This window comes from Medicago sativa, chromosome 6 (assembly GCF_051527215.1).
Source record: "Medicago sativa cultivar Bolivia chromosome 6, Bolivia_mono, whole genome shotgun sequence".
NCBI classification, from domain to species: Eukaryota; Viridiplantae; Streptophyta; class Magnoliopsida; order Fabales; family Fabaceae; genus Medicago; species Medicago sativa.
The window spans coordinates 76,116,857-76,139,954 of NC_140754.1; the positions used below are offsets into that span (position 1 = coordinate 76,116,857).

The 23,098-nt window shown below is 36.8% G+C and overlaps 1 long non-coding RNA gene and 1 pseudogene across 1 annotated transcript; both read left to right on the forward strand.

The window, feature by feature from the left end:
- The first annotated feature begins 2,635 nt into the window (after positions 1–2,635).
- LOC146916889 (uncharacterized) overlaps positions 2,636–23,098 on the forward strand; it is a 69,611-nt pseudogene continuing 49,148 nt past the window's right edge.
- On the forward strand, positions 13,414–14,501 carry LOC146916890 (uncharacterized). Its single transcript, XR_015014066.1, has 2 exons — positions 13,414–13,830; positions 13,951–14,501. It is a non-coding gene; the product is annotated as an uncharacterized LOC146916890 (long non-coding RNA).

Below are 23,098 nucleotides of genomic sequence, written 5' to 3' on the forward strand. Positions count from 1 at the left end.
CCTAATCACATATTCCCTCTGAGAATTCAACATGATCAATTTCCTTGTTTGAGTTCAATAATTCCAAATGATGATTGGTTGTGGCACGTGAGATTTGGTCACTTTCATTTTTCTGGCTTGAATTACCTATCAAGAAAAGAATATGTTTCTGGTTTGCCTGTTGTGAACAATCCAAGGGGTGTATGCGAGACATGTCAAATTGGAAAGAAGCATAGAGAATCATTTCCAACCGGAAAGTCTTGGAGAGCAAAGAAACTTCTGGAGATCGTTCATTCCGATTTGTGCTCGGTTGAATTACCAACACCTGGTGGTTGCAGGTATTTTATTACTTTTATTGATGATTTTAGCAGAAAGGCTTGGGTGTATTTTCTGAAGCAGATATCAGAAGCTATTGATGTCTTCAAGACATTCAAAGTGTTTGTAGAAAAACAATGTGGTTGTCTAATCAAAGCACTCAGAACAGACAGAGGCCAAGAATACCTCGTCGGCACAAATTTCTTTGAGCAACATGGAATCCAACATCAGTTAACCACCAGATATACTCCTCAACAAAATGGAGTAACTGAAAGGAAAAACAGAACAATCATGGATATGGTGAGATGCATGCTGAAAGCCAAACAAATGCCAAAGGAATTTTGGGCAGAAGCAGTTGTTACTGCAGTTTATATTTTAAACAGACGTCCAACAAAAAGTGTTCAAGATAAGACTCCCGAAGAAGCATGGAGTGGAAGGAGGCCCTCAATTAGGCACCTTAGAGTTTTTGGATGTATTGCATATGCTCATGTACCAGATCAAATTAGAAAGAAGTTAGATGATAAAGGCGAGAAATGTATCTTTTTTGGATACAGTTCAAATTCAAAGGCCTACAAGCTTTACAATCCGGAAACAAAGAAGGTGATCATCAGCAGAGATGTGACGTTTGGTGAAGGAGGAATGTGGAATTGGTCATCAAAGCCACAAACGGAGCCAATAATAACTCCAAATGATTATGAAGAGGAGGCTGAGAATATAGATACAACATCTGATGAACCAGACGAGCCTGATGAGCCAGAAACATCGAACAGAGCACAAAGAAATCGAAGATTACCAGCTCGATTGCAAGATTGTGTTTTGGGTACTGATAATGACCCATCTGATGAAGAGATTATCAATTTTGCTTTATTTGCAAATTATGAGCCAGTTACTTTTGAAGAAGCCTCTAGTGATGAAAATTGGATAAAAGCTATGGATGAAGAAATCAATGCAATTGAGAAGAATAAAACATGGGAGCTGACTGAATTACCAGCAAACAAGAAGCCAATAGGAGTGAAGTGGGTGTACAAGAGAAAGTACAAACCCATTGCTGAGATTGATCGCTATAAAGCGAGGTTGGTGGCTAAAGGCTACAAACAAAAACCAGGTATTAATACCGGGTTTCACAAGATACGAGAACTGATAGCTGAGAAAGAAGTGGTGATCGAGTTCTGTCCCACTGAAGAGCAAATTGCATATATTATTACAAAACCGTTGAAGATTGAGTTATTTTACAAATTGAAGAAAATGCTCAGAATGACAAATTTGGAAGCTTGATTTAAGGGAGGCAATGTTAGAAAATTAAATCAAGCATAATCTAGAAGATTTTAGAAGCATGATGTGGCTTATGAGATAAGATTGCCACTTAAGTTGCAAAGTTTGAATTGAACACTAATACTTAGCTATTAGTAACTTACTTGTCCATTAAGTTTACTTAACAATTAAGAGTTGTATAAAGAGCAACACATGGATACTAGGTGTCTTATGTTTGTATAATTACTTGGAAGCTAAGTATGCTTAGTCATTAAGAATAGTCTTAGTATTTTGCCTATAAAAGGCCATGCTTGTACCATTGTAATATATATCAAGTTGTATCAAGTTTTATGAATGAAATATAAGAGTTCAAAATACAAAGTCTCTCCTCTGTTCTCTCCATGTTAGTGTGCTTATGTTAATTTGCTCATATGTCCCACTGATATCGAAGGATGTATATGGACTTGATGATTCTCGAACGACTGAAAGTGTAGGCTGCTGATACCAGCTGGACTGTAAAGAGAATAGAGAAAGAAAAACTGATCAGTGAAAAGAGAGAAAAGTGTGAATTTTTTTTGTACATGTAACACTGTATGCGCTTTCTTGACTTAAATGGTAGATATTTTCCATATCATACATATCCCCAATACTATCAATACTATATAATATAACATATGGTTAATTACTTGCATAACACGTAACTACTCTTGTACTAACCAACTAACAACTACAACTTTGTGTTAATCTAAATGCAGCTATTAACTATGGTAGTGAACTAACACATCCTATGGACATCCCCCTCAAAACCTTTGTGTTTGAGTTACAGTTCAATAGTATGCACTATGAAATAGTTCTAATGCTATGGGATCGAGTAAATAGTAATCTATCGTGTCTCAACTTTATAAGGATATATATATATATATATATATGTGTGTGTGTGTGTGTGTGTGTGTGTGTGGTTTCCAAATAGAACAACTTGACAACTTGCCACTCTTATGTAAGCAGAAACGTTATTACTAATGTTCAAAGATAGGTCTTGCGAGTGTTTCTTTCTTCTTTATTTTAACTTAATTTGTGAGGTTGTAACCATCAAACCAAGACGCTTCCTTCATCTCCTTAATTCTACTTGATTAAGAGAAGAAAGTATGAGTAACGTGACAGAGAAATTGGGGATCAAGATTGAAAGAAACCATCTGGAGAAAAACTCACTCAACTTAGTGTTAGGCAATGGTCCAAGTAAATCCTTTATTTTCTTTATTCTACCATCATTGTGAAATTTGCTTGTAACCCTGTATTTTCCACTCAAAACATGAGCTTTACTATGATTTGAGGTGTCTTTGTATATATACCTAGATCACTCTCAGGGCCGGCCCTGTGAAAGAGCATCAATGCCCTTGGCACAGGGCCTCAAACTTAAAGGGGCTTAAAAATTCGATAAAGGAAGGAAAAAAAATTGTATTTACGGACAAAATCTCTCACTAAATGTCATTTTTCTGTAGGTAAAAGTCCATAATTCAACTATTTTACTATCAATTATACATTTTCTGTAGGTAAATATCTATTTGTCTGTGGGTAAAAGTCATAATGTAGATGTTTGTCACTTTAAGTGGTGTTGAATTTTTTTAATACTTTTTAAATTAAAATTGTCAACATTACAACGGGGCCTCCGAATTGTCGAAGACGACCCTGCTCTGTTTTTGGTTAATCTTAGAATTTGTGGTTGAACCGGCTTGATAGATGAGGATTATCCACACTTATAAACGTATAGGTTTCACCTACTTATAAATATTTGCTTATGTCATCGCTTATACAATGTGATACTCTTTAAAACACCTTCACGCCCAACACTATTTGATTTGATGTGTGGATATAAATAGTGTGTTGTTTGATAACGGAAACCTAATAGCAGGTGATCCAATGAATTTAGAGAGGCTTCGATACCATCTTAGAATCCGCGGTTGGGCCTAAAACAGCCTCACAAAACTAGTTTGGGAGGTGAAAATTGTCCCACCACTTATAAACATTTGTTCAGGTCATCTCTCATCCAATATGAGACTCTTAATAGTTAATCTTCTGAAATTAGATCGTCAAACATAAAAAGATACTAGCTTTATGAACATTTAGCATAAAAAAAATTTGAACAACATTTTGGATGTTGTCTGGAAGGCCTAACTCAATCGTTAGGCTGGACATTTTCTGTGGTTACTGATTACATCTTGTCATTACGTAATTTTACATGTATTTTAGCACAAAAATGGAGTTCACAAGGAGACTTATGCAGCAAAAGAGCATAAAAACTGGAGAAAATACAAAGAACGAAAACGTGTCACGATTTATCAGAAACGTGACACGATTTGAGAAGCTTCAGAAGGGTTTGGTTCGACATTTGAAAACGTGGCACAATTGGTAAAACATGCCACGATTTGGAGAAACCCTAATTTTGTTTCTTGCTCTACAAGGAGGAAACGTGTCACGATTCACTTAAAATGTGACACGATTTGGGCGATATTCTGTGCCTATTTATGCTGAAGTCTATTCCAAAAACAAGCGTTAAGAATTCTAGAGAGCAAAGTGCGATTTTGCAACTGCAAGGAAGACCAGGAGGACGATTTCTTCATCCTTCAACCACTTTGTGTATGTTTTATTACCTCTAATGATTATGTTATTCTTAAACACTATTATGAGTAGATAAATCCATTAGAGGTTAGGTCTGAGATTATTCGTTGTAACTCTAATTGATACCTTATGTTGTGAAACTCTATTTATTGTGAATGATAGTCTAGTCTTTATTCAATTCAATTGTTCTTAATGCTTTTTATATCCTGATCAAATATAAATATGATTTTGTGATAACGAATGACTACTGACCATAGCTTTCGACTTAGACCTATTGAATTGTTCTAATAAACATGGTTAGTCTAGGAATGGATAATCGTTTATTAGTGATATTAGGTTAACGTGCTTAAACCTTCAAAGATTATTAGACCACCTAAGGGATTAGGGGCTGTAGTTTGAGAAGAGGGTCCTAACTCAAGGGATTGATTAGGACTATTTTGTTAACTATCGTGGGATTAGAAGATCATTCATACGAATAGGTGCAACATAACAATTAGGGGAACCTCGATGATTCGAAAGACCTAAACTCATCTCTCTCTTATTCTTAAAACCAATTCTATTTTCAGCATTTACTTTTATGCAATCAAACCAATCTACTGCCTAGTGGCAAATCAAAATAACTTTTATACATCCTAAAATACAACGTAATTGAATTATTGAGATTAAAAACAGTCCTCGTGGGATCGATATTTTACTACTTCGATAGTATTTGGTGCACTTGCCAAACGCCTATCAAGTTTTTGGCGCCGTTGCCGGGGACTGTTGATTTATTTCAACAAGGCAATTACGTTATAATTTAGGATTTTTGCAATTTAAATTTCTGTTTTTATTTTTAAATTTTCTGTTTTAGTATTCATTTGATTACTTTGTATTGTGCAGTGCTACTAAGGTATTTTGATGTTTATGCGAGGTAAAAAGAGTTCCGACGATCTCGAGTTCAATCCAGAGATAGAAAGGACTGCTAGAGCACTTCGGAAAGCTGTCATATTACAGAGGTTGTCTCAATCTGTGCCACCTAGTGAACGAACACCGATACCGGAGCCACTCTCATCTGAATCTGAAACAACTGCTTCTCCTAAATCTGCTATCATGGGAGAACCTGTACCACCAAGACCAAAGCTAGGAGACTATGGGTTAGCAACTCATCGCGGTCAACTGACCCACACTTTTCAACCAGCTAACCCCGTTGCTTTTGACATTAAGACCACCGTCCTCAATGGTTTGAGATACAAACAATTCGATGGGACCGAAGCCATGAGCCCACATGAACACTTAAGCCGCTTTGTTGAAACATGTGAGTTTTGTGTACAACCAGCCACTGTAACTGACGCACAGAAGAAACTGAGGATGTTTCCTTTCACCTTGACCGGAAGAGCTAAAGACTGGCTGTTAACTATTCCCAATGGGACTGTTCAAACTTGGGAAGAGTTAGAGCTTAAGTTCCTAGAGAAATATTTCCCTATGTCTAAATATTGGGAAAAGAAGATGGAGATCTCTAACTTCAAGCAAGGGGAGACTGAGTCATTGTATGATGCTTGGGAGCGATTCACTTGCTTCTTAAAAGATGTCCAAACCATGAGTTCACGGAGAAACAATACCTCCAAATCTTTACTGAGGGGGTAACACTATACACTAGGATGTTCTTAGATGCTTCCGCGGGAGGTAGTCTTAAGAGCAAAACTGATCATGAAGTTCAAGCCCTAACCGAAAATATGGCGGGTAATGAATATCGTGCTGAAGCAAAGAAGAAAGAAAGAGGAGTGTTTGGGGTGAGTGAACAAACGACAATTCTAGCTAACTAAGCAGCCATGAACAAGCAAATAGAGGCTCTAACTAAGGAGTTTCAAGGCTTCACTTTGGCTCACAAGCATCAACAACAAGTGGCTGCAATCAAGTGTGACTTATGTGGAGAAGAACATCCTAATGGTGAATGTGTTCCCGAAGGATCTAGCAAGGAAGCAAACTACATGGGGGGCTACCAAAGGCAAAATCAGTACTATAATTCAGGCATCAACAAGATTCCCAATCTAAGCTACTCAAATAGCAACGCTTTGAACTCGCAATTGCTTGTTCCTCCTCCACAACAACAAAGAAAGCCTTCAGCTCTTGAGGAAACTATGATGAACTTTATGAAGATGACTCAAGGCAACTTTGAAGAGATGAAGAAGAGTCAAGAGGCTGAGAGAAAGAACAATGAAGCCTCCAGGAAGATGCTTGAAACTCAACTTGGGCAATTAGCTAATCAATTGGCTGAACAAAACAAAGTCGGATTCTCAGGTAATACTAAAGAAAACCCTAAGAACGAGTCTTGTAATGCTGTTGACTTGAGGAGCAAAAAGGTTTTGACACCTTTCGTTCCAAAAGCTCCAAGGAAAGTTGATGAAGTAGTATTGGAAGTGGAAGAAGATGGCGAAGTTGAAAATGAAAAAGAAAATGGTGTAGTTGAAAAGGAGAATGATCAAGGAGTAGTTGAAAATGAAAAGAAGAAAGAAATAGAGGGAGAAAAAAGTGAGAAATTGATAGATGAAGATTCAATCTTGAGGAAGTCAAAGAGTCAAATCTTGAAAGATGGAGATAAGCCACAAATTATTCCATCTTATGTGAAGCTTCCCTACCCTCATTTAGAGAAGAAGAAAAAGAAGGAGGAAGGACAATTCAAGAAGTTCATGCAACTTATCTCATAACTTCAGGTGAATATTCCTTTCAGTGAAGCTCTTGATCAAATGCCTTTGTATGCCAAGTTCATGAAAGATTTGCTAACAGGGAGAAAGAAGCCTAAAGATGATGAAAACATTTCTCTTTCCGAGAATTGTAGTGCCATTCTCCAAAAGAAGCTGCCACCTAAGATGAAAGATCCTGGTGCTTTTACTATCCCTTGTTTTATTGGACCAGTAAACGTTGGAAGAGCTTTATGTGATTTAGGAGCAAGTATTAACTTGATGCCCCTTTCGATGATGAAGAAGCTTGGATGTGGTGATCCAAAACCAACAAGAATGACCATTACTTTAGCTGATCGGTCAATCTCTTATCCTTTCGGTGTGCTTGAAGATGTGCTAGTAAAGGTGAACGATCTAGTGTTTCCAGCAGATTTCGTGATCTTGGACATGGCTGAAGATGAAGAAATACCACTCATTCTAGGAAGACCTTTCCTTGCAACTGGTCGTGCTTTAATTGATGTTGAGATGGGAGAGCTAATGTTGAGATTCCATAATGAGCAAGTGGTGTTCAATATCTTTGAAGCAATGAAACACCGTGATGAAAACCCAAAGTGTTACCGGATTGATGTTGTTGAAGAAATAGTTGAAGATGACTCTCGTGCACCTTAACCACCACAACCTCTTGAAAGAGCAATTGTAAATTCTATAGAGACTTGTGACCAGACGAAGATCTTGAGGTGAGTGATTGTATCAAGCAACTTGAGGCAAGTAAACAAGAGTTGGGGCAAGTAAAAATTGAAGAATTGGTTGTTAAAGACTCTACAATTGCATTTACTTTGAGTGGAGAAGGAGAGAAAAATCCAGAATTAAAAGAACTTCCTTCTCACTTGAAGTATGTTTTTCTTAGCAAGGATGCCTCTAAACCAGCAATTATCAGCAACCCTTTGACACCCTTAGAAGAAGAGAAATTGATGAGGGTGTTGAGAAGCAACCAAGGAGCTCTAGGGTGGAGCATTTCTGATTTGAAGGGTATTAGTCCAGCTTATTGCATGCATAAAATACACATGGAGGCTGAATACAAACCTGTGGTTCAACCTCAAAGAAGACTAAACCTAATGAAAGAAGTGGTGAAGAAAGAGGTGCTTAAGCTACTGGAAGCTGGAATGATTTACCCTATCTCTGACAGCTTATAGGTAAGTCCAGTTCATGTGGTACATAAGAAAGGAGGAATGACGGTGGTGGCCAACGAAAAAAATGAATTGATACCCATCCGTACCGTCACTGGTTGGAGAATGTGTATAGACTACCGGCGGTTGAACACCGCAACAAGGAAGGACTACTTCCCATTACCATTCATGGATCAAATGATTGAGAGATTGGCTGGCCAAGCATTTTATTGCTTCTTGGATGGGTATTCGGGGTACAATCAGATTTCAGTGGCTCCGGAAGATCAAGAGAAGACTGCCTTCACTTGTCCATTTGGTATATTTGCTTATAGGAGGATGCCCTTTGGGTTGTGTAATTCGCCGGCGACCTTTCAAAGGTGTATGCTCTCCATCTTCTCTGACATGATAGAGAAGAACATAGAGGTATTTATGGACGACTTTTATGTGTTTGGTAAGTCTTTTGATCAATGCTTGTTTCACCTAGATGATGTCCTTAAATGATGCACCGAAACTAACCTTGTTTTAAACTGGGAAAAATGTCACTTTATGTTGACCGAAGGTAAAATTTTGGGGCATAAATAAGTGCTAAAGGCATAGAGGTGGACCAAGCCAAGATAGATGTTATAGAAAAACTTCCCCCACCTGTTAATGTCAAGGGAGTAAGAAGTTTCTTGGGGCATGCCGGTTTTTATCGGCGTTTCATAAAAGATTTTTCAAAAATTTCCAAACCCCTCTGTAACCTCTTGGTCAAAGAAACTGAGTTTAATTTTGATGATGAATGTTTAAATGCTTTTTCTTTGATTAAAAACAAGTTGGTGACTGCACCAATAATCATTGCACCCGATTGGGATTTACCTTTTGAACTTATGTGTGATGCAAGTGATTATGTTGTTGGTGCAGTCCTAGGCCAACGCAAGAACAAATTTTTTCATGCAATTTACTATGCAAGCAAGGTTTTAAATGAGAATCAAATTAACTATTCCACAACTGAAAAAGAGTTACTTGCGGTAATCTTTGCATTGGAAAAGTTTCGTTCTTATCTAATAGGCTCCAAAGTCATTGTTTTTACAGATCATGCAGCTCTTAAATATCTATTAACCAAAGGGGATTCAAAGCCTCAGCTGTTGAGGTGGATCCTTCTGTTGCAAGAATTCGATCTTGAGATTCGTGACAAAAAGGGAGTGGAGAACGTAGTAGCTGATCACCTCTCAAGGTTGGAAAATGAGGAGGTGACAAAGAAAGAGAAGGCCATCAAGGGCGAGTTTCCTGATGAACAACTGTTTTCTATTGGAGAAAGGCCCTGGTTTGCTGACATAGCAAACTTTAAGGCTGGTAACATAGTTCCTGATGATATGACCTATCATCAGAGGAAAAAGTTCTTCAAATATGCAAACCACTACTTTTGGGACGACCCTTATCTGTTTAAGGTAGGAACTGACGGATTGATTAGACGTTATGTTGCAGGTGAGGAAGCTAATGGTATCATGTGGCACTGCCATAGCTCAGTTATGGAGGCCACCATAGTGGAGAAAGAACCGCTGCAAAAATTTTGCAAAGTGGATTCTTGTGGCCCACCTTTTTCAAGGATTGCCACGACTTTGTTGCACGGTGTGATAAATGCCAAAGGACAGGTAACATCTCAAAGAGGAATGAGATGCCCCTATCAGGAATCATAGAAGTTGAACCATTTCATTGTTGGTGCATTGACTTTATGGGACCTTTCCCTTCCTCTTACTCCTTTCTCCATATTCTGGTTTATGTTGACTATGTCACAAAATGGGTTGAAGCGATACCATGTGTCGCTAATGATGCCAAAACTGTTGTTAACTTCCTGCAGAAGAACATTTTCACTAGGTTTGGAACACTTAGAGTCTTGATCAGTGATGGGGGGAAGCACTTTTGCAATAATTTTCTCGAAAATGTGCTTAAAAAGTATAACATCAGGCACAAAGTTGAAACTCCCTATCACCCACAAACAAGTGGTCAAGCAGAGGTTTCAAACCATCAGCTGAAACAGATCTTAAAAAAGACAGTTGCATCAAATAGGAAAGATTGGTCTAAGAAATTAGATGACGCACTGTGGGCATATAGGACAGCCTTTAAGACTCATTTAGGGCTCTCACCCTATCAGTTAGTCTATGGGAAGGCATGTCATCTTCCAGTTGAGTTAGAACATAAAGCATACTGGGCCGTTAAGGCCTTAAATTTTGATCAAGAGGCCGCTGGTAAGAAAAGATTCTTGAAACTTAATGAACTTGAGGAGATGAGGCTTAGAGCGTATGAAAATGCGCTCATCTATAAAGCCAGGACTAAAAGGTATCATGACAAAAACTTACTGTCTAGGGATATTAACTGTGTGTCACCTCATGGAGCTGTTGAGTTGATGACACCTGAAGGTGAACAAAGTTTCAAAGTCAATGGGCAGAGAGTTAAGCCATATCTGGGTGGCGACCTACCAAAAGCTAGGGTAGGACTTAATTTGAATGATCCTTAAGGGTCATCAGAAGTCAAGTTAGTGACGGTAAAGAAGCGCTTGGTGGGAGGCAACCCACATTTAGATTCCAGGTAGTATTTCTTATTCTTTTTATTGCTTTTTAAATATCCAAAAATACAAAAAGATTTTAGCTGAAACAGACAGAGGAAGAAAAAATTTTCATGACCAGTACTGTGCAAATCGTGACACATTTTGGGCAAAACGTGGCACGATTTGCCTACCCTCTGAAGCTCTTTAAGATTTTTTCTAAGTTAAAATTGGGTGTCATTCGACATTGCTAAAAACGTGTCACGATACTGAAATCATGACACGATTTTACCACCCAAAATTTTTTCTAAGTCTCAAAAACTGGTGCATTCCACATTGAGAAATCGTGACACGTTGTCCAAAACGTGACACGATTTCTAGGCAAGAAATTTTTCAAAAATGAGAAATTGTGACACGTTTTGCCCAAACGTGACACGATTTTGGCAGTTTCAAAAATTAAACCGTTACAAAACCAAATCATGAAACGTTTTTGGCCAAACGTGACACGATTTTCCATGCCTATAAATAAACCCAACACGATTTTCATTCCATCCACTTCCAAAAGTAACAAAACTCTGCCAAAATTTCCCCAGAACCCTAACCTTCGAATCTCCAACCCTGTTCTACCAAAAATCTTCATCTTTTCATCTCCAAACCACCAAACTATCATCATCAATCATCATCATCATCATCCATAAACATCCCAAATTCATCATCTTCACCCTAACCCTAACCCTAACCATGGTTGAGACCCGCAACAAAGGCAAGTCACAAGCCACTTCCCAGCCATCCAAAAAGGCCAAAACTGCCCCCAAACGCAAACAACCCGTTAAACCTAGCCCTAACACCGCACCACCACCATCCATAAACCACCGGTTTTATAATACTGATGCCCGAGACCGTTTCAAAGACATCCGTAGCTTTAGAGTGATCCTGGAGAGAGGTTTTAATTTCACCAAACTCATCTCCAACCCCGAGTTCCATCAGGTGATCACTGAGAGAGGGTGGGAGTCCCTTGTGAGCATGATTTTTGAGTAGGCCAACAAAACTATTGGGATAGAATTCTATTCCAATGCTAGGTATATGGGGAGGAAGTACATGTCCTATGTGAGGGGGAAGGAGATTGATTACATCCCGGAGAGGATCAATAACTTGCTGGAGATTGTGCCACCAGAGGCATGTGATGTGAAGAGGAGGATGGAGGAATGCAAGAATTAGAACGATGATAGGTGGGAAGAGTTGTTGTTGCAGATTTGTGTGGAGGGTGCTAAATGGCATGGAGGGTCACATATGTTGTTGAGGGCTGACTTCAAGCTCCATGCGAAGGCGTGGGCATCTTTTGTGGTGCAAACTATTGAGGGCACCTCCTGTACTTCAGAGATTCCTCTACCCCGGTTGCTGACGCTGTCTGCTATTCTTGATGGTGCACCCATCAATGTTGGTGAGTTGATTGCCAAAAATATTTATATGTTTGCTTCAGGTACCAAGAAGGCGCTTCCTCACTTGAGCCTTATCAATTGGCTTTGTGAAGAGGCTGAATGCGATCTTTTCGCAAATGATCTGAGTGCAGCCATGATGAAGCCCATAACAAATAACTACATGGATGGCTTTGTCAAAGACTATCATGAGCGCCTACACGCCATTCAGGTAGCCGAAGCAGCAGTAGCAGGATAGCCACAACCACCGCCACCATATCTGCCTCAACCACCACCTCAGAGTCAGACATTTGCTGGAGATGGGAGCAGTCAGTAGGGTACCTATGCACCCATTCATCCTATGATGTTGGACTACATGTTCGGCCATGCCAACTGGATGAATGAGGTGTACGATCAGGAGTATTGGAACCGTCCTAGGTTTGGTCAGGAGTTTACTGAGGCGGTCTGCCTCAACAGAAGGAAGATGACGGGCTCTTTTGAGCACTTTGATGGGTCCGAGGAGGCTATGGACCACTACTTTGATGTCACCAGAGGTCGAGCTCAAGCTAGAGAGAAGGAGATCAGAGATGACTTTGCTGCTGGTGGCGCCCAGTCAAGACAGTACTTTGGGGAGGATACCTATGCAGAGGAGGACCCCAACACTTGGATTCCGGAGGACCAGATGCAGGATTGAGTGGGCTACTGATGGCCTATCTTTTATTATTTTTCTATTTTTGTTTCAGCACTTTGGTTATTTACTCTTAATTTCATGTTTGAACAATTTTATTTCCTTTGGTTAAGTATAACTCAGTTTTACCCCCTGTTTATGTAATTATTCCTGCACTTGTTTATTATTGATGAATTTGCTTGTTTAGTTGACTCTTTACAGTTTGATAACAAATGTTTGTTCAAGTGGTATTCCAAAAGTTCAAAAAGAGGAGTGACTTGGTTTTCAAAGGCGAAGTGTACGGCAGTAAAGATATGTAGTTACAACTCCCAGAAATCTCTGCCATAAGGTTCATTACCAAATTTTGTTTTTCAAATTACATATATTAAAATATTCCATGCATTTACATTTCTAGAACTTGCGATTTTTCTCTACTGTTGATTGATCTTTGTCATTAGCACACTGAGGCAAAAGTGCTTGGTCCTGTGAGCCTTTTGAAGCCTACCCTGATTGTTAATTCTTATATTTTATCCTTTTCTTAACCAATTTGAGCCGGTAGGATTAGAACTTTTTGTTCGGTGACAAACTACATTACAAGCTTAGAGACTTTTAGGACTTGTCCCATATTGCTTTTTTGAGTTAGGCATTGTAGAATGTTGCTAAAAATTAAGTTTGGGGTTGCTATTGGAATTTGCAACCAACTAAGTTTGGGGTGGGGGTACTAGAGAATAAGAGAACAAAAAATGAAAGAAAAAGAAATTGTCATGCAAAATATACACAAAAATGGTGTATGAAAAAAAAAATGAATGATGAAAAATGGACAAAACATTAAAAATCCGAGTAACTTCAAACTCGATTGTCCCTAATGTTATAAATATTCTCTAGTACCTTTGCATTAATTGTTGTTTCACAAGGTGAATGAATGTTGGATTGAATTTTGTGCTTTAACTTCCGTAGGAATGCCTAACTCAAATTTTGTGTAGCCTACTTATCCAAATATTATCCCACCTTCACCTAAGCCCCGTTATAACCCTTAAAGACCTCAAAGTGTGCATTGAAATTGATTTTGATTGATGTTTAGAAACTTTTCAAGCGTATGGTAATATGTAGATTGCATGTCGACTGTGTATGAACCCTTTTCAATTAGTTGCGTGGAGTTGTGAATTGGTGGATGCGTACAAGTCAAACTAGCTCATCTTTAGCTAGTAAGGTGTTGAACTTTTGGGTACTACTGCTTGATCAGGTAAGTGTTATTTTACTGTCGATTGTCAGCTTTGCAAGTAAATTCCTTGAGGACAAGGAATGGTTTAAGTTTGGGGTTGTGATGACATCTTGTCATTACGTAATTTTACATGTATTTTAGCACAAAAATGAAGTTCACAAGGAGACTTATGGAGCAAAAGAGCAGAAAAACTGGAGAAAATACAAAGAAAGAAAACGTGTCACGATTTATCAAAAACGTGACACGATTTGAGAAGCTTCAGAAGGGTTTGGTTCGACATTTGAAAATGTGGCACGATTGGTAAAACGTACCACGATTTGGAGAAACCCTAATTTTGTTTCTTGCTCTACAAGGAGGAAACGTGTCACAATTCACTTAAAATGTGACACGATTTGGGCGATATTCTGTGCCTATTTATGCTGAAGTCTATTCCAAAAACAAGCGTTAGGAATTCTAGAGAGTAAAGTGTGATTTTGCAACTGCAAGGAAGACCAGGAGGACGATTTCTTCATCCTTTAACCACTTTGTGTATGTTTTATTACCTCTAATGATTATGTTATTCTTAAACACTATTATGAGTGGCTAAATCCATTAGAGGTTAGGTCTGAGATGATTCGTTGTAACTCTAATTGATACCTTATGTTGTGAAACTCTATTTATTGTGAATGATAGTCTAGTCTTTATTCAATTCAATTGTTCTTAATGCTTTTTATATCCTGATCAAATATAAATATGATTTTGTGAGAACAAATGACTACTGACCATAGCTTTCGACTTAGACCTATTGAATTGTTCTAAAAAACATGGTTAGTCTAGGAATGGATAATCGTTTATTAGTGATATTAGGTTAACGTGCTTAAACCTTCAAAGATTATTAGACCACCTAAGGGATTAGGGGCTGTAGTTTGAGAAGAGGGTCCTAACTCAAGGGATTGATTAAGACTATTTGTTAACTATCGTGGGATTAGGAGATCATTCATACGAATAGGTGCAGCATAACAATTAGGGGAACCTCGATGATTTGAAAGACCTAAACTCATCTCTCTCTTATTCTTAAAACCAATTCTATTTTCAGCATTTACTTTTATGCAATCAAACCAATCTACTGCTTAGTGGCAAATCAAAATAACTTTTATACATCCTAAAATACGACGTAATTGAATTATTGAGATTAAAAACAGTCCTCGTGGGATCGATATTTTACTACTTCGATAGTATTTGGTGCACTTGCCAAACGCCTATCAGTTACCAGGTTTAAATTAAGGTTGTGTATGTGAATTTTTAGGTGATATTAGCCACTTCATCTACATGTAAAAAATATATTTTGGATGCTTACTTCTCAGTTAGATTATGATATTATAGATTTTGAAATAAATGAAAATTCAAGCTATACTTTTGTGAGGTTGATTTCATTATGTTTTGTTGCTAAACTTTTAAAGAATGATGTATGTGACAAATTGGTGTAAGTTTTTCTGTAACTTTGTGTGTGTTTGAATAAATCTTAAATGTGTTACCACTAATGAGTGAAATAAAAGGATTTTCAGGAACTGTTTTATGATCATTAATGTGAAATAAGAATTTTAAAGTGGTTGATAGCTTTTGTTGCCAATGGTGTTTATCTTTGTTATTCTTCTCCAGTTGTGTTATTTAATTTATAATATCATGTATCCCAAATTAATACATTGTGTTAATTTCTTTACAAATCTATCATTTTGCTTTTACAAGTTCATCTTTCTGTCAACTAACAGAATGTATGATGTGTCATGTATAATATTCAGTTTAAAAAAATGGACAAGAGAAGTTATTAGTTATTTCTTCAAAAAAAAAAAGTTATTAGTTATTAAATGCATTTTTGATATTATGGTATGTTTATCAGAATTATGTTGAACCACCGTAATTTTACAAAAGCTTCAAATTGCAACTTCTACAACATCAGGATAAATTACTTTGATTCTGACAAATCCACCATAATACTATTACTAAACATCCACTAAATTTACATTAATGGCCGTTTTACGACCGTCTTCGATGGGATTTAAAATTTGTTTCATTTAAGTTACAATATCAATATCTTACCACTAAACTCACAAGTTGCAGAATTGAATTCGCTCAGTGTCACAAATTTCACCTGTTTGATGATAATTTAACAATTTGAGTTATATTTTGAAATCTATTAGTTGAAGCATGAATATGAGCTTTGCTACCTTCACCTAATAGTTGATATCATGTGTAACTCATGATAAATTTGGGTCCATAAGTTGTTTATATGACTGACTACATTCTTAAAAATAAGTTCTTTTTACACATGTTTGTCATTTATATTAAGTAGTAAAATAGCAATTAAATTTGTACTATTTTAGGATATTATTCTCTAACATGTATGATATTTTTGTTCTCATTTGTTTGGGTCGCTATAAAATTTGTTTAGTATATCTAAAAATGGAAATACTTCTTTGCGAAATCTTGATTAGAGAAAGGGAAATGTTAATCGGTGCTTCCATGCACTGGTTAAGGTTAGTAAAAAAGGAAATTATATAGTAGTTATTGTATTGAAAATTGTGTAATTAATTATAAAAGGTCAAAAAATATCCTTTTTTAGTCATAGCTTCCTCTTTTGATATCCTTAACCAATGTCCGGGGGCTCTGGTTAGCATGAGCCATAAGAAGTAATGAGTAGGAATAAGTTATGATACATTTTTTTTAGGGAAAGTTATGATACATTTTTGCTCAGAAAATAAAGTTTTGATACATTTCATTTATTTTTCTGAGGAGAACTTATGATACATTTAATATTATAATTTTTTTTAATAGACGAAATGAAAAATTTGTGATTTTTTTTTTGGTTACACAAAAATTTGTGAATATTTAATATCATACTTTATTCATGGTAGTAGTAGAAACACACATTTTACATTGTTATCTATTGTTTACATCTTAGAAATATAGAGGCTTCTCTCTAAATTTTACATTCTTTCTTATTTTCTCTTATATAAAATGTTCTACAATTATTTCTTTAGTCCTCAAATATTCACTTTTAATAATAATAATGACTAGAAAAATAGGGGCACATTTTTATTCTCTTTTTATTCTGCTAATGCATGTAATTTATGAACTATGATTTTTATGAAATTATGATTTTGATTAAGAGTAGCGATTAGATGTTTGTGAATGTTAAATTGTAAGAAACATAACAAATCATGTTTATTTTTTTCAACGACACCAATAATATAACAAATATAATATAAATTATTATCTTTTTAATGACACCAACAAACAAACCGTATCATATGAAAATTTGTTCAAGGTATAATTAGAACATGGAGAAGAAGTTGATGGTTGAATGCGATATATTTTGGTTTGTAGTATAAATAACGATCATATGAAATACAACGGCTGTAAGAAGGAGATGGAGCAGGAAGAAGAGAGCGAAATAAACTATCGATGTTGCGGAATCAAACAACAAAATTAGTAATATTCAACTTTTTTGATATGATTACCCACAATTCTTCGGGAAGATTTGAACCCTCCAGATGTTCTCTCTTTTTCTTTGGTTCACCTTCCATATTTTCTCTACAGATAATAATAATAATATAGACTAGGTTTACTCTATAGTACTAATAGAAAAAAGGTGCACTTTCAGAAGTTTAGTGAATCAGGAATATCGTAACAAACAATAAGCACAGGGCAGCTGTTATTAATGAAAATCTCATTCCTTAAAAAAAAAAATCAATCTTATGAAAAAACGCTCTACCAAGGATAAGGAAATAGGAGATAAACTGTAATATCCCGTCTGTCAGTATCGGTAAATTACCCGTTGATCGTGCCAGAGGAATTAAATTCATGGAAAGTAAGTTAACGGATAATATTTTATGAGATGTCAGCTTTTTACAGAAAAAGTATCAGAGTCGTTTTAAACACGGTTGAGCAAGGGCATAATTGTAATTTCATGGAAAAAGGATATTTATATATTATGGGAGGAAAATATCTCATTTTCCCTTATCCTTTCTCTCTCTATGTTGGCAAACAATTTTCTCTCCCTTCTCTCTTCCCTTCTCCCACGCCCTCTTTCTCTCATCTCTACACCAAACCTTTCCAAAACTTCTTCTATCCTTGGCAAGCTTCTAAGTTATGTTCCTCATGATCTTTCAAGCTAAGGGAAGTTTAAATTATGTTTGATTTCCTCTACTTCTCCTCTCAAGAAGTGAATCAAAAATCTAGGGTTTTGGATTGCAACAAGAAGCTAAGGTTTATGTTTGTTGTTTTGGAACTCTTGTGGGTATTACTACATGGAATGGAGGGTTAAGCACGAAACAACTTGAGTTGAGCTTATTTTGGAGTCAAGAGCTAGGGTTTGGTTCATGGTAAGATGGAAGATGATTCAAGCTAGGTTTTCTTCATGATCAAGAATCATGATGCTTGAATTGCAAGAAAGGATAACAAGATGGTATGGTTTGAGCAAAGGAAGCAAGTGATCACAAACTAGGGTTTGGTCATGTTTGAGCTTGGAGCTTGGAGTTGTTACAAGAACTTGTTTAGGTGAGTTCCATAGATAGCTTTCCCACCCTTTGGGATCATGATTATGCCATGTTAGATTAATATGAAAGCTATGGAAATTCTAGGGTTATGTAAGATGCTAGTTGCCCCTTTTTCTTGCCATGCATACTAAACACGTTAATACTTGCCATATGAATGTTTTACAAGTATTCTATGATCAAATATGTACCAATATGCTTAGAGACACTTGGTTTGAGGTTTTTGGGTCAAAAATACCATTTTTAAGTGTTCTGGACTGTCATAACTCGCTGGGGCGAGCTATTACTCGCCACAGCAAGCAGAAAGTGGCAGAACCAAGGTTTTGCTCGCCTCCTACTCGCCATGGCGAGCAGCTGCTCGCTTACCACAAGAGTTTACTCGCCTAGGCGAGCAAGTGGCACATTCTGGTGCTGCTTGTTCGTTCCGGGCAGTTTCGATGTTTTTCGTACCGGGTTTTCTTGTGCAGTCTTTCATAAAAGTAAACCCCTCAAACCAAGGTCCTAAATGATAATTAAGGAAATCAAGATTCTTATGTTAAAGAAGCAAGTATTAAGCATGTTAGTAAGGCATGGCATACGAGAGAACCATGTCGTGAATTGGGTAACAAGTTATACATTAAGCGAGGGAAAACTAGAGCCTCGACATAGTTGTCGAGAACTAGCTAGTTAGCAAGAATCCTTAGAATGATAGGACGCGAAGAATAAAATCTTCGCACATGATCAAGAGTGATATAACAAGCATGTTAAGTTGTGGTTTGATTAGTTAATCAATCCACCATGATTAATAATTTACAAGCATGAATAAGTAAGACTTTACCATTAATCGGATCGATCAAGGTTCCGAGGAAAACATGTAAGCATGAATAGGTTTATCCTGCATGAACGACAAGACCATGACAAGTATAATGTCGGTGGCATGTCTCTTGCTATCCACATCAGGGGGATACAAGGGGTTCTCATTATGAGAACGATTCAAGCCGTAAGGGACCCGCATTTCACCGAGTACGCAAGACTAAGTTTATAACAGCATGTCGGTGTTCGTAAGGGACCCGCACGACACCGAGGGAGTCCGATGTACGTACATCGGTCATGGATGTTGCAACAAGTGATCGTTCGTACCCGCAGCAGGATGATATGGATTTCAAGGACTTATTTATTATTCTTTAGAAAAGATGAGTAGTATATCTTTGTACGAACGCGTGTTGTTGTAAATAATATTCATTCGAAATTTTATTGTTGTATATTTTAATGTATCCAGTACTAAACTTAACGCACGTGCTAGACTTTCTAGATACGTCTGGTATGGGTATTACATTGATAAGTGTCATAAAAGTGTTAAATTCATGTTATATTTTAAGCACTTTTTGTTGCTTGCTTTGCAAGTAATTGAAGGAAAAGTCGAGAAATAAGCGTTAAATGCCTTATTACGCTTTACTTATCATTACTCTATCCTTTTATGCAGGAATTTACCCCAAGGCACTGATCAAAGATGAAAAATCATGAAAAAGTGCAAAATGGCAGAAGCTGATCCAGAAGGCAGCAGCTGCTCGCAACCACAGCTCGCAACTGCGAGTAGGATGCGAGTGAACTCGCACTTGCGAGTGCATTTACTCGCCGTTGCGAGTAAGGACAATTTAGCCTCACTCAAGTGGCCCACTTGCTATTCCTTGAAGATATTTTTAGATATTTTGGGCTTGATATATTATATATATTAGTAGTTGTTATACCCTAATTTTGGACCTAAAAATACTGACTCAATTCTTCTTTTCTTGCATTACAAGCCATTTGAACTGTCTCTGATCAATTACATCTTTCTCTGCATTTTATTTCAATATTATTTGCAAAATTCATGAAAAAGGGCATTTTAGTCATTTCCTATGTCAAAATTTCTTTCAGTCTTTTAAAAATTTGTTTGAGTCCTTTCAAGTAGTTTGAATAAGTCCTCATTTCAATTCATGTCAAAATCCATTTTAAAAATTGCATTTGAAGTCATTTTGAGTCAGTTTTGCCCCTAGGGGCATTTTAGTCTTTTCATGTGTCAAAACTCTGTTTAAACTCTTAAATTTGTCTCTGAGTCTTTTAAGTTGCTTGTATAAATTCTTGCTTTAATTCCCTGTTAAAAATCCATTTTAAAAATTTCATCTGAGTCATTTTCAGTCGTTTTAGCCCTAGGGGCATTTTGGTCATTTCACACGAAATTTCGGCAGATAGAGGTTACTTTAAAGTACCTCATTTAGGCCATTGGTTTATTTTAGTCCGTTTTGTCAATTTTAATCGTTTCACTTTACGTTATTTTCCGGTTACCAATTTTAATTCATTTTATTTTTTTTAAGTCCTAAGAATTCTAAAAATTGCATTTTAGTCCATATTGTCCAAGTCTTTAGTCCAGTACACATGTCAGTTTTTCATTTGTCCAAGAGTTAGTTATGCCACATGTCATTTTCGTATTGGTCCAGAGGGCACATACGTCAGCTATAAAGCCCAGTCATCACAGTCAAAGTCACAGATCCATTCAACACATTCCAACTCATCACAAACACTTTCTCTTTCTCTCTCTCCACCAAAAACAGATCAAAACCATCAAGACTCATATGAACTTGATGAACTTCATCAAGAACACATGAATCCCAAACCCTAACAAACTCAATTTTCTCCCAAAAACAACAAAAATTTCCAGAATTCACCAAGATTCAACACCACAGATTCGAACCGAACAATTTCAGCACCAAACCACCACGAATTCGAATCGAACAATTTCAGTACCAAATCATCACAAATTCGAATCAAGCAATTTCGGTACCAAAATCATCACAAATCCGAATCCAGCAGTTTCAATACCGAACCACAACAACACAAATTCGAAGCAAGGTTCACAAATTCACAAACAACACGAATTTGTCACAACCGAACCACAACCTCACGAATTCGAAGCCAGAAACCGAATCACAACAATAAATTGGTGAAACAATTTCAAGCTGCAAGGTAACAACATCCACAGAAAGAGTGAGGAGGAAGACAGATCGTGCTAAGAACGAAGGAGAAGACGAAGATCTCTTCGTTTTGGTTCGAAGATTCGTGGAAGTATCTTGCTCCGTTCGTCGTCCTCACCACAAAACACTGAGGTAACCTCGTTTTCCTCCCTATTTATTTGTTTGTTGTTTTCGAATCAAAGAAAGTGTAGATCTAGGCTCACATGTAGTTTGTTTTGAAAATCCTGTACTGGATTTGAACAGAGGAGAAGAAGACGAGGACTTTGATGTAAAAAATCGTAAGAAAAAACGAAAAAAATAAGCTCCGGCGGCGGCGCCGCCGCCTCAGGGCGGCCGGCCACCGCGCCGGAGCACTTGCCTTTGTCTTCTCCGTTCGACCAGTCCTAGAGAGAGAGGGAGAGAGTCTGTCAATTTTAGAGAGAGAAAGTTGGGATCAAAATGAAAAGAAATTGGGTCATAGGCTTATATAGGCCTAGGGCGGGTCGGTTCAGCCCATGGCCTGACCCATAACCCATGGATCAAGCCTGATCCATTTTCTCCCTAGGCCCAACAACGTTTTTTGCTTCTGTTGCTATGCGCCCCCCCCCCCCCCCCCTCCTGCGTATTCTTGCTGTATTCCTGCTAGTTGCACCCCCCGGCCTTGCTTAAAACTTTGGTAAAATTCCTAAATCTTTTTCTATGTGTTCTTGACATTTTTCCTAACATTTTTGTGACATTTTTTTGTGCTAAAGCCTGAGAAAAATATTTGAAGCATTTTTTTTCTATTCTTGTTAAAATTAGTGATTTTCTTGCACATTTTAAGCCTAAAAATCCTTTGAAAATTCCTAAAAAAATTCCTATGCGTTCTTGATCATTTTCTTGATATTTTTGTGATATTGTTATATGTTAAATCTTGATTAAAAAGTGTGTGGTATTTTCTTGTCAATTGTTTACTATTTTTTGTTAAAAAAATTGTGAAGACTTATATGTTTTTGTGTCTAAAAAATTCTTTAAAAATTCTAAAAATTTTCATACACATTTCTTGATAATTTTGTATTGTTTTGTGATAACTTTTGCATATTAAAAATTGGTAAAAAATAATGTGGTGAATTTTCTTGCTATTTTGTGATGTTTTGTGCTAAAAAATTGATGAAAATTTGCTTGATTCCAATTCCAATCTCTTGATGAATACTTGTGACCTATGCCACTTGATTTTATGAAGTTTTAGCTACTGTTTGTGTTTGATATTGCTGCATGAGTGTGAATCTTGAGTGGTTACTTAGCTTACAAGTTACTTGTGTAAATAAATAATGCAAATATGCTTAAGTTTGCTTTAAAAAATGTCAAGTTAATCATGTTGCCTTAATTCCCATTCTAAAGCCTGATCCTAAACCCATTAAAAATGTGTTGGAATGTGAGAATTATAGGTCATATGGCTCTTGCATTTTATGAGCAAATTTTAGTCATGTTTTGCGCTCATTTTGCCTTTATTTTGCCTTTATTTTGGGTTATTTTCTATGCTTTGTGCTATAGTGTTTTTCTTGCTTTATTTCTTTTGATATTACCATGTGTTACTAACCATTTCATTTCATGTCTCATATTTTTCATAAGCATTCCCATTTCATTCCATGTCCATCTTATTTCTTGCACTTTAAGTTTCACCAAAAATTAGAATGTAATACTTAGGACTTTTTGTACTTTACTTTCATGCAATTTTAATTTCTTGCAAGACCATAGAATGTATCTAGGCCAATGATGTAATAAGGACAATGGACTCTAATAATGTAC